This window comes from Oryctolagus cuniculus, chromosome 9 (genome assembly GCF_051225735.1).
Source record: "Oryctolagus cuniculus isolate XC-2025 breed Fujian yellow rabbit chromosome 9, ASM5122573v1, whole genome shotgun sequence".
Lineage (NCBI taxonomy): Eukaryota > Metazoa > Chordata > Mammalia > Lagomorpha > Leporidae > Oryctolagus > Oryctolagus cuniculus.
The window spans coordinates 12,635,254-12,651,281 of NC_142875.1; the positions used below are offsets into that span (position 1 = coordinate 12,635,254).

The window sequence follows — 16,028 nt, forward strand, 5'->3', positions numbered from 1 at the left end:
AATTTTATTTATTTATTTATCTATCTATCTATCTATTTAGAAGGGCAGAGAGAGACAGAGAGATCTTTTATCTATTGTTTTACTCCCTAAATGCCTGGAACTGCCCCGGCAGTAATAAGAAGGGACAAGCTGCAGCACACTGTAAACACTACTATAATGGCAGGGGAAGCTGCCACTCGGGGTGCCTGCATCTCATATTGGAATGTCTGCTTTTGAGTCCTGTCTCCACCACTGTTCCAGCCTCCTGGGATATGCATCCTGGGAGGCAGCAGATGATGAATCAGGTACTCAATCCCTGCTACTCACTTGGAAACCTGGGTGCAGTTCCTGGTTTCTGGCTTCAGCCTGGCCCAGGGCAGGGACCAAAGTACTTAGACCATCACCTGCTGCCTCCAGGGTGTGCATCAGCAGGAAGGTGGTATTGGAAGCCAACTCAAACCCAGGCACTCTGATATGGGATACAGGTATCCCAAGTGGCATCTTAACTGCTTTGCCAAATGCTCACCCCAGCAACTCCTCTCTGTGAAGAGGTGAGGAAGGGGCCTGACAGAAAGGCAAACAGAAGAGCAAATATCGTCCTTGTTCCAGATTCCCAAGTTCTTGCTCCGTTCCCTCCACCGAGGATGGTGCGTGTGTTTCCACCGCTGTCTGCCAGTTATGTGGTGTGTATAGAAACGCTGTGTTTAGGCGGCCTCACTGAGCATACTGTGAGGCGAGAAAAAGCCCTGAGTGTGTCCTGGGCACGTAGTGCATAACAAGACTTTGGGGTTATTTTATTTCTGGGCTCAGTTCATGGACTTCAGAAAGACACATCTTGTCTGCCAAATAAACTGATTCCAGAGGGAGTCAAAGGAGAAACAGTAATCATGAGTAAAGGAGTCTCACAAGGCTGGAGCAAAACTTCCCTGATACTGCATTGGTGCTCTGTCCCGTGAGACAGCTGCACCCAGGGTAACTCCAGGATTGGCTCTGAAATCTCATGAAAGGGGTGGGTATTTGGCATAGCAATTAAGATGCCTACATCCTATATTATAGTGCCTGGGTTTGAGTCCTGCCTCTGCTTCCAATTCCAGCTTCCTATTAATGGACACCCTGGGAGGCAGCAGATGATGGTTCAAGTACCTGGGTCCCTGCCACCCATGTGGGAAACCCACACTGAGTCCCGGGTTCCTGGCTTTAGTCTGGCCTAGCCATGTTTGTTGCAGGCATTTGGAGAGTGAACTAGTGGATGCAAGCTCTCTCTGTTTATGTCTGTCTTTCAAATAAAATGAAAATAAAATTTTTAAACCATTTATAAAAGCCTGATAGAATAAGGGAAAGTATAGAAAACAAGAAAGTATATTTTTGCCCCCAAATCCTTTAAGTTTCTTTTCACCGCAGAGAACAAAGAGATAAACTGAAACCCAAGGCAACCTCATGGTAATATTGCTCAGCCATTGTCAGGAGACCTCAGCCTCTTCAGGAACACTTAAGTGAACCACAGCTTGTCCAAAATAAAAGGCCTCTTATTCTAGAAGGCTTCCCATACTTTGAATTTTTCCTAGAATCATTCTTTTTTTTTTTTTTTTTTTTTTTTTTTTGACAGGCAGAGTGGACAGCGAGAGAGACAGAGAGAAAGGTCTTCCTTTTGCCGTTGGGTCACCCTCCAATGGCCGCCATGGCTGGCGCACTGTGGCCGGCACACCACGCTGACCCGATGGCAGGAGCCAGGTACTTTTCCTGGTTTCCCATGGGGTGCAGGGCCCAAGCACTTGGGCCATCCTCCACTGCACTCCCCGGCCACAGCAGAGAGCTGGCCTGGAAGAGGAGCAACCAGGACAGAATCCGGCGCCCTGACCAGAACTAGAACCCGGTGTGTCGGCGCGCCGCAAGGTGGAGGATTAGCCTAGTGAGCCGCGGCACCGGCCCCTAGTATCATTCTTACAATTTAAAACATACCAGAACATCCACACAAAGGGGTACTACACTTGTAAAAAGGGGTGAGGAAAATCTCTATATACAATTGTAGATTGATTGGGGCCCCCGCCGTGGCTTAGTAGGTTAATCCTCTGCCTGCAGCACCAGCATCCCATGTGGGCACCGGTTCTAGTCCCGGCTGTTCCTCTTCCAATCCAGCTCTCTGCTGTGGCCTGGGAGAGCAGTGAAAGATGTCCCAAGTCCTTGGGCCCCTGCACCCACGTAGGAGACTGGAAATAAGCACCTGGCTCCTGGCTTTGGATCGGTGCAGCTCTGGCCGTTGCGGCCATTTGGGGAGTGAACCAGCGGACGAAGACCTTTCTCTCTGTCTGTCCTCTCACTGTCTGTAACTCTACCTCTCAAATAAATAAATAAAATCTTAGGGGAAAAAAAAAAAAAAACATTGTAGGCGATTGCCAAGTCACACTGTTTAGAGGTGAAAGAGAATCGATATATACAAAAGTGTTCACTGTTTGCTACCATTTACCTAAGAAAGAGGGAATCCTGCCAGTCTGGTCTACACATATTTGTTGCTCCACTGCCCCGTGGGTGGCATCCAGGCCCTCTTGGCAGCAATGACTGTGTCCCTGGTCAATATGCTGCTGCTATGAAAACTGCACACGGGGATCCAGAGAAAGTAATGGATTCTCCAACTGCTGCTTTGAATTTCACCAATGGTAATGGTTGATCAACTGCTTGGAAAATAGGCAATTCAAGGAAAGAAATACACTTATCTGTAGTTCTATTATAGTGGTAACATTGATGACACTAAGAACGTGAATACTATTTTGAATTTGATGACATGATCAAATGGATGCTGAGATATCTTGATTCTTATGACAATGGAAGAACTACAAACAATCTGTATACCGGCTGAAGTGTCTGCATTTATTTTACTGGCGACTGTCAGTAGGAAAGTCTCGGGCAGACACTAAGGAGGCCAACCTTTTTTTAAAGCCATGACAAAAAATGGATCTGGGGGACCATGTGCTCAGAACGAAAGGTTTTGTTATCTGGAAGCAATGACTCCTTTCTAAGAACTGGACCCTTGGGAGCAGCACTGTGGTATAGGAGGTTAAGCCTCAGCCTGCAGTGCCAGCACCCCATATGGTGCTGATTTGAGTCCCAGCTGTTCTACTTCTGATCCAGCTTCCTACTCACATGCCTGGGAAAGCAGCAGAGGATGGACCAAGTACTTTGGCCCCTCCACCTACAAGGGAGGCTCAGAAGAAGCTCCTGGCTCCTGGCTTCAGCCTAGTCCCGCACTGGCTGTTGCAGCCATTTGGGGAGTGAACCACTGGATGGAAGATCTCTCTCTCTCTCTCTTTCTCTCTTTCTCTCTCTCTCTCTTCTTTCCTCTCTCCCTCCCTTCTTCCTTCTCTCTCTGTACCTCTGTTTTTCAAATAAGTAAATAAATCTTTGAAAAAAAAAAAAAGTGGACCCTTTTCTTCTAAAACACACTGAATTTCTGGATTGAATCCAAGTAGGAAATGTGCATAAATAGAAATGGTTAAACTTCATCACTGTAGAGATGAACTCCTGCATGCCCTCTCTACCAGTGTGGAAAAAGTTCCGAGATAGAAACCGTGAGCACCAGTTTCCAGATTCCTTCACACAAGGATAAACACCATCCAACCTAGCCTGCAGCACCCTCACATACCTCCCTCTATATTTACTCTGTCTTTAAAAACAAAATTTCTGCTACCCCATCTCTTCAATGAGTTCTCTTTTCAAAAGCAAACATTTTAAATGGCCTCTCCTTTCTCCTCATCTCCTGTTTTGTCTTCTATGAAGAAGCAACAAATTTCTACTCCCAGGGACAACATCCCCAGTAAGAACTACAAGCATTACAATGAACAAGCAAGATTCAACAGAGGTAATTAGAGGGTAATTGTATTTGTTTCCAGTGTGGTCTCTTAAATTATTTTTGAGACATGTCCCTTCAACATATGAAAAAACACACCTTCACCATAATAAAAAAGATACAAATTGGGGTCAGCGTTGTGGCATAGCAGGTAAAACCACCACCTGTGATGCCAACATCCCATATGGGTACCAGTTTGTATCCCAACTGCTCTACTTCTGATCCAGCTTCCTGCTAATGGCCTAGGAAAACCAGCAGAAGGCAGCTCAAGTGTTTAGGCCCCTGCCACCCACATAGGATACCTGGAAGAAGCTTCAGGCTCCTGGCTACAGCTTGGCCTAGCCCTAGCCATTGTAGCCATCTAGGGAGTCAATAAGCAGATGAAAGATTGCTTTCTGTGTCTCGCCCTTTCTCTCTGTGACTTTTTCAAATAAATAAATTTTTAAGAAAATAAAGGTACAAATTAAAATTACAGGGCCGGTGCCGTTGCTCACTAGGCTAATCCTCCGCCTGTGGCACCGGCACACCGGGTTCTAGTCCCGGTCGGGGCGCCGGATTCTGTCCCGGTTGCCCCTCTTCCAGGCCAGCTCTCTGCTGTGGCCAGGGAGTGCAGTGGAGGATGGCCCAGGTACTTGGGCCCTGCAACCCGTGGGAGACCAGGAAAAGTACCTGGCTCCTGCCTTCGGATCAGCATGGTGCGCCGGCTGCAGCACGCCGGCCGCGGCGGCCACTGGAGGGTGAACCAACGGCAAAGGAAGACCTTTCTCTCTGTCTCTCTCTCTCACTGTCCACTCTGCCTGTCAAAAAATAAATAGGCCGGCGCCGCGGCTCACTAGGCTAATCCTCCGCCTAGCGGCGCCGGCACACCGGGTTCTAGTCCCGGTCGGGGCGCCGGATTCTGTCCCGGTTGCCCCTCTTCCAGGCCAGCTCTCTGCTGTGGCCAGGGAGTGCAGTGGAGGATGGCCCAGGTGCTTGGCCCTGCACCCCATGGGAGACCAGGAAAAGCACCTGGCTCCTGGCTCCTGCCATTGGATCAGCGTGGTGCGCCGGCCGCAGCGCGCCGGCCGCGGCGGCCATTGGAGGGTGAACCAACGGCAAAGGAAGACCTTTCTCTCTGTCTCTCTCTCTCTCTCACTGTCCACTCTGCCTGTCAAAATAAATAAATAAATAAATAAATAAATAAATAAATAAATAAAATGTCCTCTCTCACCTACCAAATTGTTAAAATTTCAAAAGTTTAAAAAATTTTCCTGTACTTTCTATTTGGCTTTTTTAAATCTTTATTTTGTATTTACTTGAAAGGCAGAGAAAGAAGGATCTTCGACTCACTGGTTCACTCTCCAAATGCCAATAACAGCCAAGGGTGGGCTAGGCCAAAGCCAGGAGCCTAGAACTCCATCTGGGTCTCCCACATGGGTGGCAGGGGCCCAAGAACTTGAGTCATCACCTACTGTCTCCCAGGTACATCAGCAGGAAGCTAGATTGGAAGCAGAGGAGCCAGGACTCAAGTGAGGCATTCTGCTATGGGATGACGGCACTCCAAGAGGTGGCTCAACCTCCTACACCATGAATCGAAACTTGTGGAAACAAGCACTTTCAAACATTGCTGGTAAGATTTCAAGGATACAACTCCTATAGATCATTTTTAGAAATATTTATGAAAACTGAAAATATACTTGCCTTTGATTCTACCATTCCACTTTCAGGTCTAAGTCTTACAGGTAGAAGCCGGCACCAGGGTGCAGCGGGTTAAACCCTGGCATGAAGCACCGGCATCCCATATGGGCACCAGTTCGAGTCCTGGATGCTCCTCTTCCAATCCAGCTCTCTGCTATGGCCTGGGAGAGCAGTAAAAGATGGCCCAAGTCCTTGGGCCCCTGCACCCACTTAGGAGACCCAGAAGAAGCTCCTGGCTCCTGGCTTCAGATAGGCGCAGCTCTGGCCATTGCAGCCATCTGGGGAGTGAACCAGTGGATGGAAGACCTCTCTCTCTGTCTCTACCTCTCTCTGTAACTCTGTCTTTCAAATAAATAAAATAAATCTTAAAAAAAAGTCATACAGGTATACCTATATGTGTAACACTTCAATACACACGTAGCTAAACATATACACATACATACACACATACAGATGTTTCATTATATCACTATTTGGAGTAATGAAATGCTAGATAAAACCCAAGTGTTCAACAATCAGGGGACAGAAGGAATAAACCATGGCATAGCCACATGACAGTAAGAGAATGTGGGATAACAGATACATAGAAAAATCTCCAAGATACACTGTCAAGTTAAAAAAAAAAAAAAAAAGGCAAGAACATCCCAGTAGATATGTGGGACTCCATCCCTCCACCCTTCCATCTAAATAACTACTAAACTGTCATGATCTGAAGTAGTTATCCAGAACTCAAGAGTCTAGTCAAACACAACATTCAGGGCAGACTTTGACAAAGAGACCAGTAATTTTAGCGTTTGGCACAGCAGCTACTGCACCCCAAAAACCGTGGCAGTCCATCACAGGAACAGCAGCATTCCCGGGACTATCATCATGACAGTGAGTATGGCAATGGTTTCCTGGATATGATGACAAAAGAAAAAAATGAAAAGGGCTCCATAGTAACAAAAATTTGTGCATCAAAGCACACTATTGAGAGTGAAAAAACACCCCACAGAATGGCAGAAAATATTTGCAAATCATGTATGTGACAAAGGGTTAATGTCCAGAATATATAGAGATCCTACAAAAAAAAAAAAGTTCAAAAATTGAATTGACATTTCTCCAAAGAAGACATAAATATGACCAACAAACACATGAAATGATGTTCAATATCACCAGCAATTAGGAAATGAAATCAAAACCACTTCATACCTATCTTTGTAGATGGGAATGTGAAATGGTGGAGTTGCTATGGCAAACTGCGTAGCAGTTCCCACAAAAAAATTTCTTTGAGACTTATTTATTTATTTGAAAGGCAGAGTTAGAGAGAGAGAGAGAGAGAGAGAGAGATCAATCTTCCATCTGTTGGCTCACTCTCCATATGGCTGCAATGGCTGGAGCTGAACCTGTTGGAAGCCAGGAGCAGCCAGGACTTGAACCAGAGCCCATATACAACACCAGTATTGTGGGCAGTGGATTTACAATGGTTTTAATCTTAACCACCTGCTCCACAAAGCTGCCCCCCCCCCCAAATTTTAAACAGAATTGTCCTAGGATCCAGAAATCCCACTTGTTTGTTAAAATGGCACATTTTATGTTAAGAACATCTTTTCCCAAAAAAAAATCACAAAATTCTGAACAGTATGCTATCTTTTGGGTAAGAAATAAGAGCATAAAGGAACATTAAAACAACAAACAAGCAACACACAGAAATGTTTATCTGTAAAAGGAAAAGGGCAGGGCCAGAGTGGTGATGCAGCAGGTGAAGCCTCTGCCTACAACACCAGCATCTCATATCAAAGCCCTGGTTTGAGTTCCAGCTGCTCCTGTTGTGGGCAGTGAACCAACGGAGGGAGGATCTCTGTCTTTCCCTCTCTCTGTCACTCTGCCTTTCGACTAAATTGAAAAAAAAAAAAAAAAAAAAGATAAACCTTTGGGACTGGCTTGCAGTGCAGCAGGTTAAGCTACCACCTGCAATGCCAGTATCTCAGATGAGCACCAGTTTGAGTCCCAGCTACTCTACCCCAGTCCCAGCTCCCTGCTTATACACCTGGAAAAGCAGAAGACAACCCAAATGCTTGGGCCCCTGCCACTCACATGGCAGACCCAGCAGGAGCTCCAGGCTCCTGGCTTCTGCCTGACCCAGCCCTGCCCCTTGCAACCTTTTGGGGAGTGAACCAGCAGACGGGAGATCTCTGTCTCTCCCTTTCTGTCACTCTACCTTTCAAACAAATCAAGTAAATCCTAAAAAGAAAAAAAAAAAAAAAGGAAAAGGGCAATTAGGAGAACGCACATAAATATGAGAAGGAATTTCTCAGCGTATACTTTTCATATTTTTATTTTGGATCATGTAACACATTACCTATTCAAAAATGAATAGATTTTTTTTCACACAAGTAAGTGGAATTTATGAAGATATGTTCTTTCCCTGCACCTTAATGAAATTCAAGCAATGACATGTCTTTTCTTCATACTTAAAAGTCCTATAGCTACATTAAAATCACAAACATAGCCTCAAATCCATTTAAAAAAAAAAAAAAAGTTTGATTGCCATAAAATCAGGACAACTTCAAAGTTGGATGGTGAGATCTCGTTCTCCCCTGCTGTGGGTAACCCCTATCAATGCAGAGGGAGGACAGTCTCCCTCCCCTCCTCCTGTGACTTCACTCCTTCCCTTTCCAACCTGGTCCACACCACCCACAGCAAAGCAGTGCACTTGTTTTACCAGTTAGGGCACAGATGGCTCCACACTTGCCCGGCTTGCAGACTGAAACCTGACATAATCTGCTGCAGCCCTTCAGTGGTTGCTAGGAGTGACTCCCATCACAACACTGCTGCCCTGTCACCGGTGATCCCCTTGACCTGCGAGACGCACTCCAATTCAGGTACCTGATTCCTTCCTAATCACTAGGAGTTCAACTGGTCTCTGCCAGCTAGGCCAGTTCACGCTTCAGGTGGCCTTTGACTCACATCATGAAATGACCCCCAGTAGCTCTCTTTCAGATCTAGTTCCTGAGACAGTGGGAAGATCCTGTCTACCAGCAAATCTCCTTTGCTGCACCTCTGAGGAGCAAGGAGGCCCCTCTCTCGATCTCAAGACATCAGACATCAGTGAACTGTGACCTGAAAACTCCAGAGGACACCTGTTGAGCTTTCCAAGCAGTCTCCTTGCAGCCTCTCTCTTCTGACTTGAAATGAGGCTGAAATCAGGCACCTATCTCTCTGTTAGAGGGGAGGAACAAGATTCAAAGCCTACCAACAGCTATCCCCAAAGAAATCCTTTTTAAAAATTTCTGAGCCTCACAGTGGAGAAAGTTCACCACACTGAGGCCAGTTTTCAAAATTAATAACCCCCATGAGAGATACATGGCTACTGTGCATCTCAAGATGTGACACTCGGAGAACACACCACTTAACGCAGCACTCTGATGAAGGGTCCATAACCAGAATGCACTCAAAATGAGAATCATTCTCTGAAAACTAAAAAAAAAAACAAAACAAAACAAAACAACAACAACAAAAAAAAAACAGTATCCTTCAAAAGTCTTACTGTCATAAAGGACAAAGCAAAGTTGAAGAACTGCCCCAATGAAAGAGACCAAAAACAAACAAAACCAAACCAGAACAACGTACACTGCCACCTCTAGTGGAGGAAAATGACAAATGCTGCAAGGCCGGCGAGGCGGCGGTGCACAGAGGATGTGGCCAGCAGACTCTTCAGTACTGTTACAGCGTTCACTTTCCTGACACTGACAACGCGCTGCTGTGCTATCACGGAATATCCTTTCCTTAGGAAATATGCCACGAAGTCTCTAGAGGCAAAGAGGTATAAACAAGCAGCTTATTTGTAAATTCTTGATAAAAAATATGTATATGTTGAGAGAAAGAAAAAGGAAAAAGAATGTGTCTAATAAAAAAGCTCATGAAATAAAATGTTAACAATGACTAAATCTAAATAAAAGGAAAACAGGCGTTTTGGTACCACTCTTGCAACTCTTATGTAGATTTGAAATTATTTTCAAATAAAAAGCTTTTTATTAAAAAAAAAAAAGTCTGCTCTCTTGTTAAATCTTCAAGAACATGATTCACCCCTATCCTTGATAAAGGGACCAAGAGTCTTTTAACAAACTGTAATGAATTCTTTTAATTTTAATGTGAAAGATAGCACAAAAACTGCTTATTTTGAACATACAGCTTAGTAAATAATAACACGGGGATGGGCATCTGGTGCAGCAGTTCTAACAGACTCCACTAGTTAGACTTCTGCTTGGAGTATGGCTCTGCTTTTGTATATTATTTTTTCAAGATGTATTTATTTATTTGAAAGGCAGAGTGGCAGAGAGAGAAAAGAAGAGACAAAGAGAAAGAGATCTTCCATATACCAGTTCATTCCCCAAATGGGTGTGACAGCTGGGGCTGGGCCAGACCAAAGCACCAGGAGCTCTATGCAGACCTCTCACATGAGTGACAGAGGCAAAGAACTTGGACCATCCTCTGCTGCCAGGGAAATTAGCAGGCAGGTGAACTGGAAACAGAGCAGCAGGGACTCCGACCACTGCTGTGATATGGGATGCTGGTGCTGCTGCACCACAATGCCATCCCCCCAGCTTGCTTCTGATCCAGAGGTAAGGTGCACCCAGAGAGACAGCACTGATGGCTCAAGCCTTGCCTTCCATGTGAGAGACCCAAATAGAATGTTCCAGGCTCCTGGCTTCAGCCTGGCCCAACCTTGGAGTTTTCAGGTATGTGGTGAGTAAACCAGCTGATGGATGATTGTTCTCTGTCTCCTTGCATTTCAAATAAAATGAAAATTTTTTAAATTTTAAAAATAAAATCTTATGAACACTTGCGTACCCAGGATAGAGCTTATAAAGAGACTACTACCAACACTTTTGAGAGCCCCTCCTCCCTACAGTGCTTTTTCCCACTCACATCCCCATCATTCCACCCAAATTATCACTATCTTGAATTCAAGATAATTGTTCAATCAAATTTCTTCATGGTTTTATCACTACATGCATGTAGATCTTAACAATCAACAATTTGAATGTTCCTGCTTTATATTTATACAAATAAGATGATAGTAAGTTTCTGTGACTTAATGTTTTCACTCACTACTCTATTTTTTGAGATTCATTTATACTAAAAAGTACAGAAAAGGGTCATTCATTTTCACCAATGAATGATTATAGTACAAACTATTTATCCAGATTACTATTATGAATATTTGTGTTGCTTTTGTGCTTTTGTGCTTTTGTCATCATTACAATATGTTGGTGTTAGGCCAGCGACGCGGCTCACTAGGCTAATCCTCTGCCTAGCAGCGCCGGCACACCGGGTTCTAGTCCCGGTTGGGGCGCCGGATTCTGTCCCGGTTGCCCCTCTTCCAGGCCAGCCCTCTGCTGTGGCTCGGGAGTGCAGTGGAGGATGGCCCAGGTGCTTGGGCCCTGCACCCCATGGGAGACCAGGAAAAGCACCTGGCTCCTGGCTCCTGCCATCGGATCAGCGCGGTGCGCCGGCCGCAGCACGCCGGCCGCGGCGGCCATTGAAGGGTGAACCAACGGCAAAAGGAAGACCTTTCTCTCTGTCTCTCTCTCTCACTGTCCACTCTGCCTGTCAAAAAAAAAAAAAAATGTTGGTGTTAACATTCTTTTACTTGCTCTTTTTGTTTGCTTGGGTTTTTCTTTAATATTTTATTTTTACTTATTTGACAGGTAGAGTTATAGAGAGTGAGAGGGAGAGACAGAGAGAAAGGTCTTCCATCCGCTGGTTCACTCCCCCAATGGTGGCAACAGCCAGAGCTGCACCAATCCGAAGCCAGGAACCAGGAGCTTTCTCCAGGTCTCCCACACAAATGCAGGGGCCCAAGGACTTGGACTATCATCTGCTTTCCCAGGCCATCAGCAGAGAACTGGATCAGAAGAGGAGCAGCCAGGACTAGAACCCATGCCCATATGGGATGCCGGTGCAACAGATGGAGGATTAACCTCCCGCACCAGAGTGCCGGCCCCCTGTTTGCTTATTTTAAAGGATTTTGTTTGTCTGTTGGTTGGTTTGTAAGGCAGAGTTAGAGGGAGAGAGAGAGAGAGAGAGATCTTCCATCTGCTGGCTCACTCCCTAAATGGACATAATGGCCAGAGACAGACCAGGCCAAAGCCAGAAGTTTGGAATTCCATCCAGGTCTCCGACATGGGTAGTAGGGGCCCAAGTACTTAGGCCATCTTTTGCTGCTTTCCTAAGCAGATTAGCAGGGAGCTGGATTGGAAGCCGAGCAGCCAGGACTTGAACCAGCACTCATATGGGATGCTGGTGTCATTGTACCACAATGCTGGCTGCTTGAACTTGTCTCTTGATAAATTTGTACATGAGAAGCCGGCATTGTTAGTAGCAGGTTAAGTGCAATACCAGCATCTCATATGGGCGCTGGTTTGTGTCCTGGCTACTCTATTTCCAATCCAGCTCCTTGCTAATGGCCTAGGAAAGCAGCAGAGCATGATCCAAGTATTTGGCCCCCTGCCACCCACATGGGAGACTAGGATAAAGCTCCTGGCTCCTGGTTTCAGCCCGGTGACCACTGGCAGTTGCGGCCATTTGGGGAATGGACCAGCGGATGGAAGATCTCTCCCTCTTTCTCTCTCTCTCTATAGATCTTTCAAAATAAATAAATAAACCTTAAATAAAAAACTGCACATGAGCTTTCTTTAGGATATATTCCTAGGAGTAGCTGATACATGCCATGTTCAACTTTACTGTCAACCAGCACTGCCAATTACTACTAAATAACACCAAGATGTTTGTTCAGAGTTCTTATAACAATTGGTATTCTCACCAGCTGTATATGAGATTTTCTTCTATTCTATAATCCTTGTCAACACTTATTACTAATCAACTTTAAAATTTTCCCATTATGGTAAATATAAATGATATCATGATTTAGTTTGCACATACCTATGTATTTATTTACAGGCTGTTTGTATTCCTCCTTTATAAAATATATTTCATGTTCATGTCTTTTGTTCTTTTTTATTTTCTTTTTTATTGATCTGTAAGAGTTTTATATGCATTCTAGATATCATTCCTTTGTGAGATATGGGTGTTACAATTATATTCTCCAAGTGTTAGTTTTGATTTTCACTCTTTTTGGTGTCTTTTTTTAAACAGGAAACATTTAGATGCTGAATCAGATTGATTAATGTTTCATTTTTGGCTTAAACGTTTTGTGTTTTATTAGAAGAATCTTTCTTTATCCTAAAGTTATTGTCCTTTAAAAGGCTATGGCTTTGTCATTCATGTTTAACCCTTTAATCTACTGGAAATTCATTTTTATATGTGGTTTAAGGTAGGGACCTGAGTTTGTTTTCCTTCAACTGGATAATAATTGTGTTTGGACCATTTTTAAAATAACCATCCTTTATATCCATTCATATGCAGTACCCTCAATGTCCATATATGTGTTAGGTTCAGATTCTGGATTGTCTATTCTGTTCCAATGGTCTATTTTTCTATTCCTATGCCAATTCAACACTTTCTCAATTACTACAACTGTTGAGTAAATTTTCCCATCTACTACAAACACACTGTCTTTCTTTAAGAGTGAGTTAGATATTTTTTTAAAGATTGATTTTATTTATTTGAAAGAGTTACAGAGAAAGGTAGAGGCAGAGAAAGCGGTCTTCTATCCGCTGGCTCACTCCCCAGATGGCTGCAATGGCTAGGGCTGAGCTGATCCGAAGTCAGGAGCCAGGGACTTCCTCCAGGTCTCCCACATGGGTGCAGGGGCCCAAGGACTTGGGCCAACTTCTACCGCTTTCCCAGATCATAACAGAGAGCTGGATCAGAAGCGGAGCAGCCAGGACTAGAACCAGCATCCATATGGGATACTGGCACTTCAGGCCAGGGCTTTAACCCGCTGCTGCTCTAATGCCGGCCCCGAGTTAGATATTCTTAGACCTTTGCACTCCCATATCAGCTACAGATTTGGCCTCTTTTTTTACATAGAAAGCTTTTACTTAATAAATATAAAACTGATTTGGCCTCTTAAGTTAAAAAAAAAACACTCTGGTAGCCAGTATTGTGGCATAGCCACAATGTACCATGCAGGGGTCTAGGTACTCAGGCCATTTTCCACTGCTTTCCCAGGCACATTAGCAGGACACTGGATCAGAAGTGGAGAAATCGAGACTGGAACCGGAATTCATGTGAAACACTGGCATCATGGGAGGTGGCTTAACCCACTGTGCCACAACAGAGGACCCTATTTAGATTTCCTGAACAAACAATTTTGGTTTTCTTTTTTCTTATTTTTTTAAGATTTTATTTATTCATTTGAAAGGTAGAGTTACAGACAGAGAGAGGGAGAGACAGAGAAAGAGAGGTCTTCCATCTGGTGGTTCACTCCCCAAATGGCCACAATGGTGGAGCTGGGCTGATCTGGAGCCAGGAGCCAGGAGACAGGAACTTCTTCCAGGTCTTCCATCCAGGTGCAGAGGCCCAAGTACTTGGGTCACCTTCTACTTTTTTCCTAGGCCGTAGCACAGAGGTAGATCAAAAGAGGAATAGCTGGGACACAATCTGGTGCCTATATGGGATGCTAGCACCTAAGGCAGAGGCTTAGCCTACTGCAGCACAGTGCCAGCCTTATGTTTTCAATTCTCTAATGTGCTTCAAATTTTTGGTGCTGTAATAAATGGAATCTTTTTAAAAGTTGTATTTTTAACAAATTATCCCTTGTGTTTAAATATAGTTGAGTTCTCAACACTTCTTTTGCATCCAGCAACCTTGCTCCATACTCTCACCTCACATTTCCTTTGTTGATTAAGCTTTTATGCTTTGACAATCATATCATCTGTAAATAATGTTGGTTTCTCCTTCAGAAACATTGTAGCATTCTTTTTTTTTTCTCAGATTACTTACGAATAGCCCTCAGTTAAAAATCTGTTTATGCCCTGCCAGCCTCCATGACCAGCATGAACTCCAGGCAATTCAACAAAGGGTCCAAGTACAGGGTCTCCACCAAGGTCAAGAACCAGCTCCTGGGGCCAGCATTGTGGCATAGCTGTGATGCCAGCACCCCATACGGACACTGGTTATGTCCTGGCTGCTCCACTGCTTCCTACAGTGCATGATGAGCCAAGTACCTGGATCCCTGCCACCTACGTGGGAGACCCGGAAGACACTTCTGGTTCCTGGCTTCGGCCTGGCCCAGTCCTGGCCAAGAATGAACCAGCTGACAGAAGATATTCTCGCTCGCTAGCTCACTCTCCTCCTGTGTAACTGATGTTCAAATAAATAAATAAACCTTTAAAACATACAAAACAAGAAGAAACTCCTGCCTAAATACAATCCTCAGAAGGAAACCAGGCTCCACAGCTTGCTAGAGGGAGTGACCAGCCTCTCCATCCACCCCGACTTCCAGATGGGCCTGAAGGATGGCACTGTCTTAGGCACACTTATGAGTAAGCTGCAGCCAAGCTCTGTATCCAAGATCAACCACTCCATGCAAAACCGGCACCAACTAGAAAAATCTCTCCAATTTTACCAAGGCTATGGTCAGCTACTGCATGAACCCCATGAACCTGATCTAGGCCTAGGAGCTGTTTGACAGTGGGAATATAACACAAGTGCAGGTCACTTGTGTCAGCCAAGACAAGGGGACTGAAAGTGGGGTGGACATCTGTATCACATGCTTGCAGAAGCAAGAGCACAACTTCAATAAGGCCACCATGAAGGCATGACAGCATGTCAACATGCTGCAGTTGGCACCAAAAACCATACCAGTCAGTCAGGCATGACAGCTACAGAAGGAAGCACCTCTCTGAGCCTGAGAACCACATCCTGCCACCCACGGACCACTACACCATAAGCCTCCAGATAGGAACAAACATGTGAGTCAGCCAGGTCGGCCTGACTGCTCTGGGACCCAAAGCCACACCTATGACATCATGCTAGGGACCAATAAGTTGAGACAACTCCTCCATGTCACTGCAGAGGGGCTACACATGGGCTCCAACCTTAGCAACCAGGTCTTTGGCCTGGGTAGGTAGATATATGACCTAAAATACTGACCAGTGGCAATAGGACTCCAGCAAGCCAGCAACTGTGCAGGCCCCAGAGTATCCTCCCTACTACCAGAGGGAGACCACCTGCTGAGGCACCTGTGTGTACATTGTCCCCACACCATCACACTCTCAGAGTGTAATCACCATTTCACTGTTAAGTACATTTGCTGTGGTTTTCTTTTTCTTTTCCTCTTTTTTTTTTTTTTTTTTTTAACAGGCAGAGTGGATAGTGAGAGAGAGAGAGACAGAGAAAAAGGTCTTCCTTTTGTTGGTTCACCCCCCGAATGGCCCCTACGGCCGGCGCGCTGCACTGATCCAATGCTAGGAGCCAGGTGCTTCCTCCTGGTCTCCCATGGGGTGCAGGGCCCAAGCACTTGGGCCATCCTCCACTGCACTCCCGGGCCACAGCAGAGAGCTGGCCTGGAAGAGGGGCAACCGGGACAGAATCTGGCGCCCCAACCGGGACTAGAACCCAGGGTGCCAGTGCCACAGGC

At 45.2% G+C, this 16,028-nt stretch overlaps 1 pseudogene; it reads left to right on the top strand.

Moving 5' to 3' along the window:
• Positions 1-14,442: 14,442 nt before the first annotated feature.
• Positions 14,443-15,540, top strand: LOC100357581 (calponin-2-like; annotated as a pseudogene).
• Positions 15,541-16,028: the final 488 nt, after the last annotated feature.